Source organism: Antechinus flavipes, chromosome 6 (genome assembly GCF_016432865.1).
Source record: "Antechinus flavipes isolate AdamAnt ecotype Samford, QLD, Australia chromosome 6, AdamAnt_v2, whole genome shotgun sequence".
In the NCBI taxonomy this organism is placed as follows: domain Eukaryota; kingdom Metazoa; phylum Chordata; class Mammalia; order Dasyuromorphia; family Dasyuridae; genus Antechinus; species Antechinus flavipes.
Genome location: NC_067403.1, coordinates 134,747,705 through 134,766,147, shown reverse-complemented (window position 1 = coordinate 134,766,147; position 18,443 = coordinate 134,747,705). Strand labels below are relative to the sequence as shown.

At 33.9% G+C, this 18,443-nt stretch overlaps 1 long non-coding RNA gene across 2 annotated transcripts in view; it reads right to left on the bottom strand.

The window, feature by feature from the left end:
* Positions 1 to 18,443, bottom strand: part of LOC127541358 (uncharacterized) — a 35,684-nt gene that overhangs the window by 11,009 nt on the left and 6,232 nt on the right. Inside the window, exons 1-2 of one of the 2 annotated variants that reach the window (XR_007948445.1) lie at positions 4,220 to 4,367; positions 2,525 to 2,603 (exon numbers count right to left, since the gene is read on the bottom strand). This is a non-coding gene — a long non-coding RNA (uncharacterized LOC127541358). Of the gene's footprint in view, positions 1 to 2,524; positions 2,604 to 4,219; positions 4,368 to 18,443 lie in introns of those variants that run through there. The other variant, XR_007948446.1, reaches the window with a different exon arrangement.

Genomic DNA, 18,443 nt, shown 5'->3' with positions numbered 1-18,443 from the left:
AAGTAAAGATGTCAATGAGGTATCCGGGATAGTCTTATCTTTTGGAATATTTTAGAGGGGGTAGTGTCATAAATTCTTGCGGGCAGAAGGAGTTAAGAGTCAGGAAGTCTGATCTCCCCCTCTTCTTGAGTCTCACACTGACAATTTATAACCTTAGAGCAAATGGTCTTCAGTCTTAATGGACCAGAGTGGGGTTTTACAACTAAGGGAATTGAGGCAGAACAGTTAAGAAAACTGAGATAAGAACAATTCAGGGAAACTCAGTCAGGACAATTCCTGCTAGTGCAGGAAAACTGAGATAGAACAGTTCAAAGAGACTGTGGCATAACACTCCTAGAATTTTCAACCTAGGAAAAATGTCCAGAGCAGCTGTGTTTTCATCCTCTCTAGATTCCATTCTTGAATCTCTAGATAATTTCTTTTCTCTCTTCTCTTCTTTTCTTTTCTCTTCTCTTGCTTTCTTTTTCCATCTCTGTTCTCTCCTTCTCAACTCACTTCCCAACCTTTTTAGCACCATCTTATGTGTTATTTTCTACATTAGAATGTAGACTCCTTGAGGGCAGGCAGGATCTATATTTCTGCTTCTATTTGTATTCCCAGAACTCAATACGGTTTCTGATCCAGAATGTTTAATAAATGTTACATGACTTAATTATTCTCAGCTTCAGTTGTCTTTGCCAATTTTCTGGATGTGAGGTGAAATTTCAGAATTGTTTCAGTTTGCAGAAGACTCAGATCTCTATATCCAGTTCTACTGAATTTCAATTGCCTATTGAATATTTCAAATGGGATATCCTCAATATGTTTGAAACAGAACTTATAACTTCCCCCACTCCAAAAAACACTTCTTCTTTTGAAATTCCCTATTTCTCTTGAAAGCACCATCATGTTTCTAATCTCCTTAGTTCATAACCTGGGCATTATCCTCAACTGCTCAATTTATATTATCAATCAGTTATCAAATCCCATAGTCTTTACTGCCACCATTATCTCAAGAGTGCATATCTTACATCTGACTTCTCCCTACTGAATCACCAACTTAGCCAGACACTAAATAGCTCTTGTTTATATTATTACAAAAACCTCCTGATGATGTCTCTGCCTCAAATTGCTTTCCCTCTCTTGATCTGTTTCTTTCTCACTATAATGAAAGGGATATATTAGATGATTTCTAAGCTCTTTTCCAAGTCAAACATTCCATGATTCTGGATTTATGGTAATAACTGTGAATGACTTTATCTTTAGGCTGCTTAATCTGCCAGCACAGAAGTTAAATCTACTCATAATAAGTCAGAGTATATATATAGAGAGAGATGTATATTTATATGTTTGTGTGAATATACAAATATTTATCTGTCATAAATAATACATTAAATATTTGAATAATTCAGGGAAAGACCAAAGTTTGCCTTGAGTCTAGTTTTCAAATCTCAACACAAAATATCAAGTAATTGGTAAGAAATTCAAAGAGCAACTGACAGATTTGAAGGCCTGAAGGGATTAACCTAGATAGAGAGATGAAAAGAAATGAAAGAGATTGCTGGTTTCCTAGTCTTAGCACAGGATAGGAAGGCGGATAATTCTGATGATCTACTCCCTGTTTTTTCTAATCCCTCTGTGACCTCAAATTCATAAACTTTATCATTTCCTTACTGCTTTAAAATGGGGTGAAATCCAATCTCAAAAATGAAAGCAACTTCAATAGGGAATCGTTTATGTTTCCCTTCCTAGTGCCTCCCTAGACCCTGTACCCCAAACTTCTCCCTCGCTCTTTTCAAACTCAAAAAACTCTACAAAAAATTATACTGGCTGAATCCTGAAAATTTCTAGGAAAGCCATTTCACAACCTCTCACAATAGCTTGTTCAAGTTTTTAACAGCCTTTTAAGTTCAAAAAAGATTTATTATTATCTGCCAATCCCTCATGCTTAGTTTAAATGCTTTCTTTGTCTTAAGTGGAGATAAAAAACTGTTTAATATTTCCTATATAACTTCACATATTGTAAAACTGAGAATTGACAAAGCAGTTTGAAAAGGTAATTAAATTTTCACATGCCTGGATCTGATAACAATTTATTTTAGACTAGTACTTCCTCAGGGTTCTATGGCCTAGGGTCAATGGAGAAGTAGCTTTAGGGTCCTTCCCCCTTCCAGAATAACCAAACCCATTAAAAGTGAAGAGATCATTGCCCTAAATCATGGAAATAACTGTGTTAAATAAAAGGTTTCATTTCCAGAGAAGTACAGGAGTAATTAAGCCCACTACTTCAATTACCAAGAATTAATTCCCTATCCTTAAAGCTATGTACTTCACAAATAAGTTCTCATTGACCAAAAGATAACACAATTCCATATTGATTGCTTTTTGTTTTCATTATTTAAATTTTTAAAAAATTAAGTAAATACATTTCTAAATTATAAACACTCAATCTCCTCTTCCTTCAAAGCTCAGCTCCAGTACCAATTCCTACTTGAGAGAAATTATATTAATCACTAATTATTGAATTAGGACTAAGTTTTCTTACCTTTTGTACTTCCTCATCCAGAAACCAACCAGTATGGAAAATCTTAGGCAAAGACTTGCCCAGTCAGGAAAGTTAAGATCTAATCAAAAATAGAAGATAAATTCTAAGTTTAGGTTAAAGGATGTATTCCTGCTCATTGTGTGGGGAAATGTGGATTCTCCCTTTTGTCAGACAGAGATATGTGTATTGATAAATTATTTTGATGATGATTGGGTTATCAGTGTCATATCTCAAGACTCTCACTGGAATAAGCCCACCTCTCATAATATTCATTCTCTTATTACTTGTTAACAAATTAATTTCTACCATCAGATTCCCCCCACACACTTTCCAAGAGCTATGATCCCACTGTATGAGACATCTTTGGCACAAGAGATATGGCCAGATAACTGTTCCTTTTATTAATAAAGTGATTAATTATCCAGAAACCATGTCTCTTAAACTTTTTAAACTTCACATAACAAAAAATTTGTTCTAATCCCTACAGCTCCCTGTAGAAATTTGATATCTACTTTTAAGTATCTATGTGTTTTTTCTTTCCATAGTGTGTAAGGTCCTTGTGGGCAGAGTTTGTTTTTTAAAACCTCTGGGTCATCAGTAAATGTATATGTATATCCTTTACAGAATATTGTTAGATTATTATTAAGTGTTTAATAAAGCCTTAACGGAATAATTAAGAAAAAACAAATATTTGTTTATAAAAGTCTCTTTTTTTCCTATTTTTTTTTGCTTTTTCAGGACAGGATCTCATTTTCTTGCCCAAGCTAGAAGTAAAGGTGCTATTCGCAGACTGACACCACTCTTAATGGCATAGGAGTCTTGCCCTGATCCATTTCTGACAGAAATGGTTGGTTCCCTCCTTAGGCAATGTGGAATAGCCTCACCTAGTCTGCCATATTCATATTGGACATATTCCAACATTTAATTGGCTTAACTCATTTACTTATTTAACTCTGAACTCCCAAAATCAAGTGATCCTCAGCCTCCCTAGTAACAGGGATTACAAATGTATATCATCATGTCTAGTTTTCATGTCCAAAAAAACTTAATTTGTTACATATAATGCTGTCTAACTTCTATGGGAGGAATATGTCATATTGATATATGCAGTGTTGGGATAAGACCTATACAAATTTGTATGCCTTAGACAAAGTTTGGAAATTATGGCTTCTGTCCTTCCCTAAACCCTGACATTTGAAAATTATGCTCCCTGATTAATGCCCTTTTTTACTATATTGTGCCTCTTTCTCAAAAAGGAAAAAAAAGCCAAATACAGGAAATAATGTCAGTCAATTGATGGTTTTTAGTAAGTTAGGTTCTAATTAAACATTTTCTCTGTAATTAAACATGTAATGAAACAAAAATTCTCTAATTAAATATATTCTCTGTAACATTTTCCAATGTGCTATAGATTTCAAATTTGATTTGGTATGAAACTACACCTAGAAAATATATTATATTCAGGAAGTCACTTGGTTATCTTTAATATGCTTAAAAAATGAGATTTCTTAGAAATTGTTTTCCATATCCCATACAGCTCTGCCTCTTTCCAATGAAACTCAATCCCAGACACCTCATTTTATCTTTAAGAATTCTGGCACCAGTTGTGTCTTTTTTCTTTCATAACATCCTAGCTTCATTTTTTTATTCCTCAAAACTTGCTGAAAGAATGTGCAACATATTGATGAAATCAACCTTTTTTTTCCATCGTCAGGTCAATCCAGTTTCTCTGAAGCGTTCTTCTGTTCCATATGCTGGTTGCCAGTTGGCCTAGTTGGCTTTTTAGTATGATTTACTTCCTACTCATTTTAAGATACATGTTCAATTTCTTTCCTTTTTTCAAACGGTAACTAAAATCAAAGAATAACAGTGTGGAAAGAAAATTCAAATTGAAGAAACCATCCATTGACCAATAAGTTATAGGCTGATACATAAGGAATCTATGTGTCTATATGGAGTGGATAATGCTCCATAAGACTAGCAACCCCTAAAAAAATAAAAATAAATTAAAATTAAAATTAAAAAATAAATTAATTAATTTAAAAAAAAAAAAAGACTAGCAATCCCTGAGTCAAAAGTTAGTGAAAGAAACAACCAAAACCTTCTTCAATGGGCTTAAGAAATATTTTGTTTCAAGTGTGGCTTGGTCACTGCAGCCCCACCCTCAGTCAGGTTTGTTACATTTTCTCTTCCACAGAGTCCTTCATACCCTGAAGGGACTGGGGGGCTGTTTTTTTCTGCCAGCACCTTTTCTACTCAGACACCCAGCAGCAATGTTCCCTTTCGCCTTGTTTTTGAGGACCCAGGACTTGTACCCTTGTTCCATTTGAGCATCTAGCCTCTAACATGATGCTTTTACAAAAGGACATTTACTTCAAATATATAGCAAGAACAAACATGAGCAATTTTCACATCTCATAGGGCATAATCTCCCCATGCCACCTTGAAGGAGGAGGGGGGATTAGACTGACAATTTAGCTCAGGGTCCTCATAGCATTAGTCCTCAGTCTAAATCTGCAATGCTGGCTTCTGACAGACTGGAGTCCCCTCAGGGTGTCACTGCTAAACTGGCTGCAACATCTGGCCTGGATTCCTTGACTCTCAGATCTCCAAGGCTGGCCTCTCCTACAAAATCCAACATGCAAGTAGCATGAAAAAGAATCATTAAAAACAAACAAACAACAAATCCCAAATAGGTGACCCAATTTCTTAGGATTTTATGGCCTAGGGGTCAACAAAGAAGAAGGAGCTTTAGAGTCCTCCTCCTTTCCAGAATAATCAAACCCATTAAGAGTAAAGAAATCATTTTGACCCTCAAAAGGTGCAAACTAGGCTTGGGTGCTGAGTCAGGCAGGTTATCAAATCAGTTTGGACTTTGTAGACAGCAGAAAAGGCTGCTTTCTTTGGCTGACACCATCTTAGATGGCTTAGGCACATACAAACCCCTCTTATAGCAAGGGGAGACTGAGTATTTTTAATCTAGAAATGTGTACTTAATTTTTAAAAAATTTAGATAATGAAAATAAAAAGTGATCAATATGGAGTTGTGTTATCTTTTGGTGGATGAGAGCTTATTTGTGCAGTACAGAGCTTTAAGGATAGAGAATTAATTATTGGTAATTGGAGTAGTGGGCTTAATTGCCCTGTGTTATTCTGGAAATGAAACCTTTTATTTAACACAAATGGTACTGTTCTAGTGGTAGTGCAGAGAGTTGTGGGAATCCCCTTCTTGGTTGAAGGCACAGGCCCAACATGAAAGAATTCACGAACCCAAAAAGTTTGAATGGCACAAGGGAAGTTTATTCTGTTGGCACTGAGAAGCCAGCTTTGCTAGGAAGACTGACTTCTTAGTGACAAGGTCCTGGCAGAGAAATAACAAAAGGTTAACACTGAGAAGAATGTCTCTTCCCAGTGGGCAAGAGTCCTGGTAGGCAGCCGTGCCAAGAGGAGAGAGAGAGGTCCCTTGGCACAAGCATAGTTCCTACTTTGGACTTCTGCAAAGATATGGAGTTTAAAATTGTCCTTTATAGAAGTCTGAGGCTAAGATTCCCAGTTGAAAATAGAACCACAATGTCCCTAGGCCTAGAATTCATGAACCCAAAATATTTGTGGCAAAAAAAGGAAGTTTTATTGGCACTGAAAAGTCAGCTTTTGGAGATCTCAGCTTGATATTCAGTGACTGAAACTCCAAGATAAGTATCTAGGTCAAAATGGGTTCATGATTTAGACATAAAGGGTGGTACCATAAGCAAATTAGTAGAGCAAGGGATAGTCTATCTGTCAGATCTATGGAAAAGAGGAATTTATGGCCAAAGAAGAACTAGAGAAAATTATGAAAAGCAAAATGGATAATTTTAAATAAATTAAATTTTAAAAGGTTTGGCACAAACAAAACCAATGCAGTAAAAGTAAAAGGGAAACAGAACTCTGGGAAACAATTTTTACAGCCAGTATTTCGGATAAAGGTCTCATTTCTAAAATATATAAAAAATTGAGTCAATTTATAAGAATACAAGTCATTCCCCAGTTGACAAACAGTGAAAGGATATGAACAATCTTCAGATGAAGAAATTACAGTCATTTCTAGTCTTATGGAAAAAAAAGCTCTAAATCACTATTGTTTAGAGAAATACAACAAATTCAGACAAGTCTGTAGTACCACCTCACACCTCCTTGATTGGCCAAGAGATAGGAAAGGATAATGATAAATGTTGGAGGGGATGTGGGAAAACTAGAACACTAATGTATTGTTGATGGAGTTTCAAAATAATCCAACCCTCCTGCAGAGCAATTTGGAACTATGCTCAAATTGCTATATAAATAGCAATTTATGGCTATAAATTATATATATATATAATATATATATATATATAACATTTATAATAAATAAATATTTATTATGCTTATAATATATTATATATTATATTATAAATATATATTTATAAATATAAATACTGTGTGTACCCTTTGATCCAGCAGTCTCATTACTAGTTCTGTATCCCAAAGAAATAATATGGAAAAGGACCCATACATACAAAATATTTATAGCAGCTTTTTTTGTAGTGGCAAGGAACTGGAAATTGAGTGGATGCCCATCAGTTGGGGAATAGCTGAATAAGTTACAGTACAGGAAAGTAATGGAATATTATGATTCTCTAAGAAATAATGAGCAGGCTTATTTCAGAAAAGCCTGGAGAGACCTACATGAACTGTTGCTGAGTAAAGTGAGCAGAGTCAGGAAAACATAATATCAACAAAATTATGCAATGGTCAATTGTGATGAATTTGGCTCTTCTCAACAATGTGGTGATTCAAAGCAATTCCAATGGACTTGGGATGGAAAATGCCAATTGCATCCAGAGAGAGAACTACTATGTAGACTGAATATAATCAAAACATACTAATTTTACTTTTGTTTATTTTCTTTCTCATTATTTTTTCCCTCTTAGTCTGATTTTTCATACACAATATGATAAATACAGAAATGTGTTTAAAAGGATTTTACATATATAACCTATATTAGATTGTTTTTTGTCTTAGGGAAAGGAAAGATAAGAGAAAGAGGGAACAAAATTTAGAACACAGAGTCTTACAAAAATGAATGTTGACATTCTGGAGAGCAATTTGGAACTATGCTCAAAAAGTTATCAAACTATACTTACCCTTTGATCCAGCAGTGTTACCACTGGGCTTATATCCCAAAGAGATCTTAAAGAAGGGAAAGGAACCTATATGTGCAAAAATATTTGTGGCAGCCCTTTTTGTAGTGGCCAGAAACTGGAAATTGAATGGATGCCCATTTATTGGAGAATGGCTGAATAAATTGTGGTATATGAATGTTATGTAATATTATTGTTCTGTAAGAAATGATCAGCAGGAAGATTTCAGAAAGGCCTGGAGAGACTTTTATAAACTGATGCTTAGTGAAATGAGCAGAACCAGGAGATCATTCTACACTTCAATAGCAATACTATATGATGATCAATTCTGATGGACATGGCTCTCTTCAACAATAAGATGAACCAAATCAATTCCAATGGTTCAATAATGAAGAGAACCAGCTACACCCAGCAAAAAAAACTACGGGAAATGAGTGTGGCTACCACATAGCACTTCCACTCTTTCTGTTCTTGTCCACTTGCATTTTTGCTTTCCTTTTCAGGTTATTTTTACCTTACTTCTAAATCAGATTTTTTTTTTGTGCAGCAAGATAATTGTATAAATATATATACATATATTGCATTTAACATATACTTTAACATATTTAACATGTATTGATCTATCTGCCATCTAGGGGAGGGGGGAGAGGGGGAAGGAGCGGAAAAGTTGGAACAGAAGGTTTTGCAAGGGTCAATGCTGAAAAATGACCTATGCATATGTCTTGTAAATAAAAAGCTATAATAAAAAAATGATTGTTGAAAACTATCTTTAAATGTACTTGAAAAAATAAAATACTATTGAAAAAAAGAAGAAATGCCATATCTTGATAAGAAGGCATGGGAAATTACTCCAAAGCATTTGTACAAAAATACTTAAAGTAGCACATTTTATTATAGCAAAGGACTGGGGAATGTCTGAACGTTAACAGGGGAATGTCTGAACAGATTGTAGCATATGAATGGAAAGGAATATTGTTCTTTAGGAAAGGATGCATGGCAGATCTAGAGAAATATTGGAAGACTAGTATGAACTCTTGCAAAATGAAATTAACAGAATCTGGAAAAAACAATATAATAACCTCATTAATACAAAGGCAAGGCTTCTGAACTGATCAAAACAGTGGCATCAGGAAACTGATTATGAAATATCCTACTCACCTCTTGGGAGAAGAGGGAAAAATCAATAGAATGACACACAGTTCCAAATATGATCAATGTGTTGATTTGTTTTTCTTAACTATATTTATTACTTATAAGAAAGAACTTTGAAGGGGATAATTTAGTGTAGCTGATAAAGATGAAAAATAAAAGAGTACCAATAAAATGATTTAGTATACATTAGAAAGAAAGAAAAGATTTAGCAGACAAAACAAATAGAAAAACTTTGGCTCTGCCTAACTTAATGCAGCTATTTCTTTAAAAAAAAATCATAAAGTTAAATCTTTATGAAATGATTTATTGTTTATCACATCCAACATTATCAATCTTTTCAATATTTAACATTTTAATAAGATTTTTAGTTTCAAATTTTTTTTCTCCCTCCCTTCAAATCCTTCTTAATGAAGAAGGAATCTGATATAAATTATACGTGTGTAATCATTTAAAATATTTCCACTTTAGTCATGTTGTAAAATAAAGAAACAGAACAAAAGGGAAAAGCTACCCCAAAAAGTTAAAATAGCTTCAATCTTCATCCAGATTCCATATTTTTTAACTTGGAATGTGGATAGCATTTTCTGTTATAAATTGAATTGTCTTGGATTATTGCATTGCTGAAAAGAGCTTAAATCAATCACAGTTGATCATCATACAATAAGGCTATTACTGTGTACAATGTTCTCCTAGTTCTGCTTACTTCACTCAGCATCAATTCATGTAAGTTTTTCTGAAATTTTCCTGAGCATCATTTCTTATAGCACAATAGTATTGCATTACATTGATATACAACATGTTCAGCCATTCTCCCAAGTGATGGGCATTCTCTCAAATTCCATTTCTTTGACAACACACAAAAAAAGCTGCTACAATATTTTGCACAAATAAGTCTGTTTTTTTTTGTTTTTTTTTTTTGTTTGTTTGTTTTTTTTTTGATGCACTCTTTGGGAGTGTATCCCAAAAGATGGGATAGAGACTTAGTAATGGTACTGCTGGATCAAAGGGTGTGCACAGATTGATTGCCCTTTGGCTATAGTTCCAAATTGCTCTCCAGAATGGTTGCCAGTTAATAAATCCACCAACAATTTATTAGTGTTCCAATTTTGCCACATCTCCTTCAATATTTATCATCTTCTTTTTCTGTCATAACAGGCACTCTGATGGGTGTGAGGTGGTATCTTTGAGATATTTTAATTTACATTTCTCTAAGCAATAGTGATTTAGAGCATTTTTTCATATGGCTCTAAATAGCTTTATTTTCTTCATCTATTCTTGACCTGTTCATATTATTTGACCATTTATCAATTGAGGAATGATTTATATTCTTATAAATTTGACTCAGTTCTCTATCCTTTTGATAAATGAGGCCATTATCAGAAATACTTGTTATTACAATTGTTTCCCATCTTTCTGCTTTCCTTCTAATTTTGTTGCATTAGTTTTCTCTGTGGAAAAACTTTTTAATATAATCAAAATTACCTGTTTTACAACTTGTAAAGCCCTCTATCTCTTATTTTATTGAGAATTTTTCTCTTCTCCATAATCTGACAGGCAGACTAGTCCTTGCTTATAGTGTTATCCTTTATATTTAGTTTTTTTTGCATTTATATTTATATTTAATTTATATTTACATCATGTACCCATTTTAACTTTATTTTGGTTTTTGGCAAAAGATGTTGGTCTATTCTAGTTTCTGCCATGCTGTTTTCTAGTTTTCCTAGGAGTTTTTGTCAAATAGTGATTTATTATCCAAAAGCTGAAGTTTTGGGGTTTATCACAAACTAGGTTACTATATTCATCGACTACTGTGTCATGTGTATCACTGATTCACCATTCTATTTCAAAGCCAGTACCAAAAAGTTTTGAAGATTGCCGCTTTATATCATAATTTTAGATCTGGTACAGTTAGAATATTTTCTTTTGCATTCTTTCATTAATTCCCTTGATATTCTTAATTTTTTCTTTTTCCAGATAAATTTTGTTATTGTTTTCCAGTTCTATAAAATAATTTTTGGCAGTTTGATTAGTATGGTCTTAAATAAGTAAATTAATTTAGATAGAATTGTCATTTTTGTTTTTTGTTTTGTTTAACTTGGCCTAGTCATGAGCAATGATATTTTCCCAATTATTTAGATCTACTTTATTTGTATGATAAGTCATTTGTAATTGTATTCATATAATCACTGGACTTGTCTTGGCAAGCAGAGTCCCAAATATTTTATATAGTCTCAGTTATTTTAAGTTGAATTTCTTTTTATCTCTTACTGCTAGACTTTGTTGTTTGCATAAAGAAATGCTGATGATTTATGTGGATTTACTTTATATCCCGCAATTCTGCCAAAGTTGTTAATTATTTCTATTAGTTTTTAGTTGATTTTCTAAGTATATCATCATATTAGCTATAAAAAGTGATAGTTTTGTTTCCTTATTGCCTGCTCTAAGTCCTTTAATTTCTTTTTTCTTCTTTTATTGCTAAACTTAGCATTTCTAGTGCAATTTTGAATAATAATAGTGATAATAGACATCCTTGCTGCACCTTTGATCTGAACTGCGAAGGCTTCTAGCTTATTCCCATTATCAATACTATTTGCTGATGGTTTTAGATAGATACTACTTATCATTTTAAGGAAAGCTCCATTTATTTCTATATTGTCTAATCTTTTTAATAAGAATAGAAGCTATATTTTGTCAAAAACTTTTTCTGCATCTATTGAGATAATCATATGATTTTTGTCATTTTGCTATTGATATGGTCAATTATGCTAATAGTTTTCCTAATATTGAACCAGTCCTGAATTCCTATAAATTCCACCTAATCATAGTGTATTATCCCAGTGATAAATTGTTGTAACCTCTTTGTTAATTTTTGCATTGACATTCATTAGGGAAATTGATCTATAACTTTCTTTCTCTGTTTTGGCTCTTAGATTTTTACCTTTAGGTAAAATGATTTAGGTACCAGCACCATATTTGTGTCATAAAAGGAATGTGTTAAAACTACTTCTTCATCAATTGCACATGGTTTAACATATATTGGATTACTTGCCATCTAGGAGAGAGGGTGAGGGGTAGGGAGGGGAAAAAAATTTGGATCACAAGGTTTTGCAAGGGAAATGTTTAAAATTATCTGTGCATATGTTTTGAAAATAAAAAAACTTTAATAAAAAAGGAAAAAAGCCACTTTACCTATTTTTCCAAATAATTTATATAGCATTGGAATTAGTTATTTTTTAAATGTTTGGTAGAATTCATTTGTAAATCCATCTCGCCATAGAGATTTTTTCCCCAGGGAGTTCACTGATGGCATTCAACTTCTTTTACTAAAATGGGGTTATTTGAATAGTTTATTTTCTTTTCTATTAATCTGGACAATTATATTTATGCAAATATTCATCCATTTCATTTATGTTGTCATTTTTGTTGTCATACAGTTGAACAAAATAACTCCTAATTACTATTTTAATTTCTTCTTCATTGGTAGAGAATTTAGCCTTTTCATTTTTGATATTGATAATTTAGTTTCCTTCTTTATTTTTTAAAAAAAATCAAATTAATCAAATGTTTATTTATCTTATTGGTTTTTTCATAATCCTAGATCTTAGTTTTTTGGTTATTTATTGGTTCAATAGTTTTCTTATTTTCAATTTTATTAATCTCTCCTTTGATTTTCAGGATTTCTAATTTGGTATTTAATTGGGGATTTTTAGTTGCATGCCCAATTCACTGATTTGTTCTTTCTGTTTTACTTATCTAAGCATTTAAAATTTCCCTTAAGAACGACTTGTGATTGCATCTGATAAATTTTGGTATGTTCTCCCATAATTATCATTTTCTCTTTGATGTAATTATTCAGTTTCTATGATTTGTTGTTTGACCCATTCATTCTTTAGGATTAGATTATGTAGTTTACAATTAAATTTTAATCTATCTTTCCACAGACCTGTATTAAATGTAATTTTTATTGCATCATGATCTGAAAAGGATGCATTTAACATTTCTGCCTTTTTGCATTTGATTATATGGGTTTTGTGCCTTAATACATGGTCAAGTTTTGTGTAGATGCCATTTACCAAGAGAAAGGTATATTCCTTTCTATCATCATTCATTTTTTTCTAACTTTTCTGAAATTATATTCATCTCCTTAACTCCTTTCTTCTTTATTTTGTGATTAGATTTATCTAGTTCTGAGAGGGGAGGTTAAGGCTCCCAACTAGTACAGTTTTATGATCTGTTTTTTCCTGTAACTCAATTTCTCCTCTAAGAATTTAAATGCTATCTCACTTGATGCATGGGTTTAGTGTTGATATTGTTTCATTATCTATGACATCTTTTAGCAAGATAGTTTCCTTTCTTGTCTCATAATTAGATCTATTTTTGCTTTTGCTTTATCTTACATTAAGATTGCTACCCCTCTTTTTTTCTTACTATAGCTAAAATATAATATACAGTGTTACCCTATTCATCATTAATTGGTTCCAGAGGGCACAAGGAGCAGCTAAAATGATGAATATCAAAAGAATTTTTCCTAAACGAAGTACATCTCCAGTCAGCAGTTTAATCATCCCTCCTTATCCAATTCCCCAAAGGGGTAAGTGGGGCTTCCCACTGTAGAGAAACAAGCTAGCCTAGCCCAGCTAGGCTCCTCCCACCTTGATCCAACTCACTTTTTGAGAAGAACCTTGACCTCCATCCTATTTTCCCCCACTTATAACTTTTCTCTCTCCTTTCACTCTGTCACTTCTCACCAGTATTTTGCTTCTGACCACTGCCTCCCCCAATCTCCCCTCCCTTCTATCAGTTTTCCTTTCCTTTTCTTTCCCCTTTTACCTTCCTACTTCTGTATACAACTCTGCTTATAACAGTCCTTGCCTTGACTACCATCAGGAATGAAGTGAGAATTCTATTTGGCCAGTTGGTACTTTTTAAAGGCACACTCATAATAGGCAGTCTAAAGGCTTTTCTTTCTTTTAAGAAAAATCTAAAGTATGTAGAAAGGAAACCATGACAAAAAACCTGTGTATGATCTGCATCAGGATCAAGGACTCTTCCATTCCAAATCATTCTACATAACAAGGAAGAGGTTCCACAAGTATCCCAAGGAGTTGATTTTAGGTAGAATATTCTATGCTTATTTCCAAGACTAAAGCCCTCATTGGTCAGTCGTCCCCTCCTCCCCATTACATTAATACTGTTATTCAGTCACACCCATGTCTTTATGATCCTATTAGGGATTTCTTGGCAGTGATCTGCAATTTCCTTTTTCTTGCTCACTTTACAGATGAGGAATGTAGTCAAACAGAGTTAAGAGACTTGCCCAGAGTCACACAGGTAGTTAAGTATCTGAGACTAGATGTTGAACTTTGAAGATTTTTACTTCCAACCCTGAAACTGTGTCACTTAGCTACCACACATGTATAATACTCCTCTACTGGACTGTAAACTCCATGAGGCAGAATAAACCTTACTCAAACTTTGAAACTCCCTGACCAACCACATTAAGCACTTACTGCATGTTGGGAAAAAAATTCTGTTTTTCATTGATTTCAAATGAAATTCATCAACAAAATAAAGGTAGCCATCCTCTATGTATTATCTTCCACAGTAACACATGCCACAGATAGTGTTTGAGCCATTTGATAGAAGTCAGAAAATATTTTAGAAGCACTGAAAGGGAGAAAGAGGAGATAAAGTTAAAAGGGAGACAAAAATATTTCAGGGCTCTTCTTGTATTCTTGTACTTCAGGATTTTCCTTTCATAGGTTAATTAGACTCATATATATATCTGTTGGAGTTGAATATATTTGTATATATATTCAAGATAGGCACATGTGAATGTACCCACTTTCAATCAGCAACTTCAAGAAAATCCAATTCTCTCAGAAAGAGAGAAAAATAAACAGCTGAGCATTGTGAGTCATTTCCACTTCAAATATACTTTGACTTGATTATTCCTCAATTAATCAAATAGCTGGTGTATCTCTAAAGTAGAATAAAGTGACACACTGTGTGAAATCAATTTTCCTTTCCAAAATCATTAAGTCCAGGAGCCTGTAACTACATCTCTGCTAATTCTAGTACCCATCCTTTCATCCTCCATTAACTTTGGTGAGCCTAACAGGCTGTCAAGAATAATTTCCCAGGACGTAAATAATTCAGAAATTAAAAATTAATAAATAATAACAGAGAACTACTGGGAAATAGATTGGGTCAATTAGTGAGCTCTGCATTCTGTTTCTTCGCTGCGGGGGTGGGGTGAATGGGGGAAGCTACATTAGTTACTTGAATCTTTCCTCCTATTCCTAGGTCTGATTTACGACTCTTCATTACAGGATCCAGTCAGACACAATTACCTCTATCACTATCTCAGTTCCTAACTTCAAAGAAACCAGGGTTTTCTTGTCTGCTTTTTTTCTCCTTGCAGCAGCCTCAGCTTGACGTCTCTGGAATTTCTTCCTCGCAGACTAATTAATAAGACTTCGACTTATCATATTCACTTTTCTTCTTTGATGTCCTACCTTAGTCAATCATCCCATTTAATTAGAATTTCAATGATAACTTTACTTATCTTCTGGCTAGATGTAAATTAAAATAATAGGATTTTAATTCTCTTTCTTATGGGGTTATGACATTTTCAAAGAAAACTTTTAAGACCAACATGATGTTATGAGCTTTCTATATGGGGAAGCATTCTATAAAATTATTCTCCCCATTATTACAAAGTACTTTTGTTGTTAAGCAGACATTACTCAAAGAAGTTGTGCTGAATGATTGTGATGGAACACAATTGTACTATAAGAAATAAGCTGAATAATTTTAGAAAAACCTGGGAAGACTGATATGAACTCTTACAAATGAAATGAAAAGAATGAGGGAGAACAGCAATAATGTCATGATAATCAGCTGTGAATGACTTAGCTATTCTCAGTGATACAATGATCCAAGACAGTTCTGCAGGATCCATATGAAAAATGCTATCCACCTTCAGAAAGAGAACTGATAAACTCTGAATTCAAATTGAAGCATACTTTTAAACTTTATTTTTCTTTTTTATTTTATTTGTGTTTTTTTTTGCAACATGGCTACTATAGAAATATGTTTTGCAAGGCTTCACATGTATAATTGGTATCAAATTGCTTACCTTCTGAAGGAGGTGGAAAGAGCAGGAGGGAAGGAGAGAATTTGAAGTTTCTTAAGTGATTGTTAATTTTTTTTACATGTAATTAAAAAATATTTTAAAGAATAAATCAAAATAACTTCCCCCACTAAAGTAGGAACCCATAACATTTCCCTTGACTATCATTTCTGGGGAAAAGCTTAATTGAGGTTGTTGCTATTGTGTCACTTCAGTTATGTCTGATTCCCAGATCTTGGGTTTTCTTGGCAACGATACTAGAGTAGTTTGCCATTTTCTTCTCCAGCTCATTTTACAGATGAGGAAACTGAGGTAAATAGAGTTAAGTGACCTATTCAGGGCCACACAGCTAGTAAGCGTCTGAGACCAGATTTGAACTCAGATCTTCCTGACTCCAGGCCCATCCGTTGCACTACCTAATGAAACTGCTGCTTCATTAAGGTATATGGATGTGTGTGTGTGTGTGTGTGTGTGTGTGTGTGTGTGTGTGTATGTATTCACAAAGATGCAGGTGAAGGGTTATGGCAATCTATAGCAGAGAGTAAGATTGGTCTAAGAGTCAAGAGTACTTCCATTCAAGAACTGCTTCTAACAGTCACAGGCTATATATAATCCTTGATAAATCATTTAACTTCACAGAATCCCAGGCCTAAAACTAAATTAAAATTAAATTAATTAAAATTAAAATTAAAATGCAGAATAGTTGCTGATCTGAATTGGTAGAAGTGTGAATTCCCTTACCTAGGAGTTCCCTACACCAAGTGAAATGACAAGTCAAAACAATAAATAAAAAATTCAATAGATTCACAGAGAAACAAAGAATGTACTGTTCAAGTAGACTTACAAAGATGCTTCTCAGGTAGAATAGGAAAAAAGAAGAAGGGTGCTCTATCAATCAAGCTCATAATCTCTCTTTCCTTCTGGCTGTCATTAACTGAAGAGTTCTCACATGGCTAATGCAAATACCAATATGTTTGTATCTGGAGACATGGTCTGGATTCAAGGGCAAGTATCACATCAGCTAATGATCACTGATTGAACAGTTGTACCAGACACTTGCTGACCTGAATTTCTATACTTCTGGAGAATGGTAAAACACCCAATTAGTTGATTCAAACATTCAGTTTTACCATTTGTTGACACAGTTCAACTTTCTTTTTGAGAATATCCTGTGTATTAATCTCTTCAAGAACGAAGGACCAACACCACCACCAACAATAATATTTTGAAAATAGTCTTATCAGGGTAATACAAAGTAAGGGGAAAATGTCCTGAATAATATTACCCTATTTAGCAAAATGAAGATATGAATGTTAGAAGCAATTTATGTAATGAGTTGAGTATGTCACAGGCTAAGTTTAACTGCCCAGGGAAGAGGTGGGTAAATGATGGGAGTAGAGGAAAGGAAGAGATGATAACTAATACTAGGCTTTTCAAAAAAAAAATTGTTTAATTTTTTTCAATTAGCAAGCTTTTATTTTCTCCCCCCTCCTATCTCCAATTCCTCACCACTCTTAAAAAAAAAAAAAAAAAAAAAAGGAAAAGAAAGAAGGGGCAGCTAGATGGTACAGTGGATAGAGCACCAGCCTTGAAGTCAGGAGGACCAGAGTTCAAATCTGACTTTAGACACTTAACACTTCCTAGACATGTGACCCTGGGCAAGTCACTTAACTCCAATTGCCTCAGCAAAAAAACAAGAAAGAAAGAAAGAAAGAAAACTCACACCTTTGTAATAAATATTTTAGCCAAGCAAAACAAATTCCCATACTGATAATGTCCAAAAATATATTAGGTCTTATTCTGAACTTTGAATCTAGAGCCTCTCTGTTGGGAGATGGCTGGTATGTTACATCATTAGTTTTCTGGGATCTTAGTTTAGTCATTTCAGTGACCAAAACCTTTAGTTTTCCAAAGTTTGGGGTTTTAACAATGTTGTTATTATATACGCTGTCCTCTTGGTCATCTCTTGGAAGATGAATTTTTCTGAGTCTAAGCTCGGCATTCTATCCACTGTGCTACCTAGCTGCCTCTTATCAGGCGATGGAGGGTAGATAATTAGATGAATGGAAAGGCCCAAAAGATTTAGAACGGGGAAGCAACTTTAGATGCTATTGAATCCAGCTTCCTCATTTTACAGATAAGGAAACAGATAAGTTAAGCAGTTAAGGTAGGCCAGCTAGTTAATTGCCTGAAGTGGAATTTGAACCCAGATTTTCCTCACACCAGATCCAGGATCCTATTCACAACTCTATGTCGTTTCAAATAGGAGACTGAAGGAAATGGATTGCAAGGTAGGTAGGAAAGGGAGCTGAGAAAAGACATGCCCTACAACTGATAGGGAAATCACCTTCCCCTCTGTAAAAGAAACATGCTATTAGAAATAATGACAACCAAACTCAGATGGGAGGAAATTATGTCTCACTCTCCACTCCTGCTTCTACTACACTCCATACTAAAATGTGTGTCTCTCTCT